The sequence below is a fragment of the Silene latifolia genome, chromosome 10 (assembly GCF_048544455.1).
Source record: "Silene latifolia isolate original U9 population chromosome 10, ASM4854445v1, whole genome shotgun sequence".
Taxonomy (NCBI): Eukaryota; Viridiplantae; Streptophyta; class Magnoliopsida; order Caryophyllales; family Caryophyllaceae; genus Silene; species Silene latifolia.
In genome coordinates, this window is record NC_133535.1 from 7,854,163 (window position 1) to 7,857,473 (window position 3,311).

The 3,311-nt window shown below is 41.3% G+C and overlaps 1 long non-coding RNA gene across 1 annotated transcript; it reads left to right on the forward strand.

The window, feature by feature from the left end:
* The first annotated feature begins 404 nt into the window (after window positions 1–404).
* Window positions 405–2,277, forward strand: LOC141607057 (uncharacterized). Its single transcript, XR_012526879.1, has 2 exons — window positions 405–547; window positions 1,972–2,277. It is a non-coding gene; the product is annotated as an uncharacterized LOC141607057 (long non-coding RNA).
* The last annotated feature ends 1,034 nt before the right edge of the window (window positions 2,278–3,311 follow it).

Sequence of the window (3,311 nt, forward strand, 5' to 3'; positions counted from 1 at the left end):
ATCTTGTTTAGTTGTGGTATTGTGCAGTAAATTAGGACTGTTTTTAAGTCCGCTTTGCAGGTACTTTGGGACATTTTTGGGACTGTTTTGACTCGGTTTAGGACTGGTTTAGGATTGATTGAACTCTGTTTTGGTACCAGTTTTTGTGCAGCCTTCCTGATTTTTTGGGACAGTCGAAATGGAGGCCGTGTGGGCTGTTTTGGCCTCGGTTTTGGGAGCCGTGACAGGCTGAGTTGGGCTCAGGGACGGATAAAATGGTGCTTTATGGGACTATTTCTAGGGCGTAAAAGTTGTGACAATTTTCTGGGTATGCCTGTCAAAAGGGAGGGTCATAATGGTTTATGAACATAAGACAGTAGCTTATGAATATGATTTACATGTTTTGATTTAAATTAATTTTCGTCTCATATTTTATATAACGATAATTCGTTAATATCGTCCCTTCACATAATTATTTTAGGTGACTCATATGTGGTTGAAGATGAAGAGTAATTTTGGGTTTTAGAAGCTTTCTCAAGTTTATTGCTTGTCTCTTTGCTAGCTTAAGGTAACTATTCCGAGTTACTCGACGAATTAATGTCACATTAGTAGTTGATGTTGTGTTTGTTGTTTGATAAGTGTTTAGGTGATTGATAATGTTTTACTTTCATTTTTCACATGATAGAAATTAGAAATAGCATGAGAATAATATTGTGATAAAATTTGTAATTTGGGCCAAAGTAGGCCAAGACTCTGAGCTGTGCCAGATTGACCGAACGAGTTTGGTCAAACTAGGTTTAAACCAGTCAGCCTCGATTTGACCGATGACCCGTCGCGGGACTCGGGTCGAGGGTTTGTCTTTGAGGTAAGATTAGTTGTTATTGGAGGTTTTATGTTATGCCTTGATATTCGTAATTATCATTTCACATGTTGGTTGTTGGATGAATTGGTTGCCTTATACTTCAGTCTTCTTGTCTTTGCCATTTTAGCTTGTTCTCATAGATTATGGTATTGTCGGTTAGCTGGAATTTGGATTATTATTGATATTGAGGATTCTGTTGGGATTGTATGCTGTAAATAGACATTTATATAGCCTTTCACATGATAGAATATTAGATTTTATGTTGGTAAGTAGGACTTTTTGCCCTCTTAAGGTTAAGTGGGTGTCTTACTTGACTTGTGTGGTGAGTCTTGTGTGGTGTGGGCTAAAGTATTCAAGCTGGGACTAGGTCCTAGGTGAGTATTTCGGCCTTCATCATAGATAGGTCTTTATAGTCTCTGACGAGTATATGTTCACTGCTTGATAGCCTTTGTGTTCCTGACTAGTGGATGTTTATCCAAGTTGGGGCATGACCTCAGGTACTTATTTTGATAGTATGGGGTCAGCTTAAGTACTAGCCAACCCTTCGGTGGTGTCCTTAGGGTACTCACTTCACTTGTTTTAAAAAAAGTTGTGGGTCTTGGGTGCGGTGGTGTGTATCCGCATGTCTAGGTCTCGCATTTTAGGCTAGGGTTGTGTTGTCTCTTGGCCATGTTTTCTTAATAGTAACCGCTGAGCCAAGATACCGGTTCGATTACCTTCCCTACCTCGTGGTATAGACTCGAGTTACAAAGTGACTATTGACGGGACTAAGAACTTATGCCTGTCTTTGATATATTGCCCTTTCTTGTTTGATGATTCTATGAATCATAGAAGGTGAGATGCAAGCCGGCTATGGTTGATAGAGTTTGGATTCCTGGATGTTATGTGATTCACATGATAGTGTAGTATGAGTCGGTCTAGTATTCACATGCTAGGACTATGTGGCGTTATATTGTTGTTCACATGATAAGCACGATTGCCTTAGCATCTATATGCTAAGGCAAAGTGTGAGTCGTATTCATATTCTTATGTTTACATGTTATATTAATTATGACATTTCGTGGTCGGGAGAACTCGAGTTACTCCCCACTGACTGTGGCTTTCGTATTTGTATAAAATGCGAATGACAGGTAGGTGATGCATATATGGGGTACATGGACGAGCTAGCGAGCAAAGTAACCTTGTGACCTAGACTGGTTTTATTTCATTGTGACCCTTAAACCCTTTTTATGTCACATACATTTTAGGGACATATGTCTCCCTTTCTCATATTTGGTTTGTATAACTTCTCTTATTTTGGACCTTGCATGTTTGACACCTTCCCTTTTGGATATCTTTATAACAGGTTCAGGTTTTAAAAATTACAGGTTTTTACCCAATTGAACCTATTACAAACATATCCATGCAGTTTTATTCTAGAATTACGTGTTTACTTTTCCGCGATAAGTGAGGGTGTTACATCCGGTACGACCTCCCGAACGGCTGAAATTGAAGTGTATAATACACGGTTTTTCGGGATTCCGGGGTCCCCGAAAAAAATTCTCCGGAAATCGCATAGAAAGTTCCTGGGGTCAGATAAAGAGGCCAGGCAAAATTTGAGCACCAACGGAAGACATTTGGGGGTGCCGGTGTGGTAGAAACCAGCATTCGCCGAGACTCGGATTATCGTGAAAAATGCGTTAAAGCCCGTTATTTGAGGCTGAAATCGAACAGGTTAACTCCTGAAATGAGGTAGGACGCGTGATTTAAAAACAGGAAGAAAAAGAAACCGGGTCCGGTACGACCTCCCGAACGGCTGAAATTGAAGTGTATAATACACGGTTTTTCGGGATTCCGGGGTCCCGAACAAAATTCTCCGGAAACCGCATAGAAAGTTCCTGGGGTCAAATAAAGCGGTCACGCAAAATTTGAGCACCAACGGAAGACATTTGGGGGTGCCGGTGTGGTAGAAACCAGCATTTGCCGAAACTCGGATTATCGTGAAAAATGCGTTAAAGCTCGTTATTTGAGGCTGAAATCGAACAGGTTAACAACTGAAATGAGGTAGGACGCGTGATTGAAAAACAGGGAGAAAAAAACCGGGTCCGGTACGACCTCCCGAACGGCTGAAATTGAAGTGTATAATACACGGTTTTTCGGGATTCCGAGGTCCCGGAACAAAATTCTCCGGAAATCGCATAGAAAGTTCCTGGGGTCAGATAAAGCGGCCACGCAAAATTTGAGCACCAACGGAAGACATTTGGGGTGCCGGTGTGTAAGAAACCAAAGATTCGCCGAGACTCGAATTATCGTGAAAATGCGTTAAAAGTCGTTATTTGAGGCTGAAATCGAACAGTTTAACTCCCGAAATGAGGTAGGGCGCGTGATTAAAAAACAGGAGAAAAAGAAACCGGTCCTGATTTACCTCCCGAACGGCTGAAATTGAAGTGTATAATATACATGGTTTTTCGGGATTCCGGGGTCCCGGAAT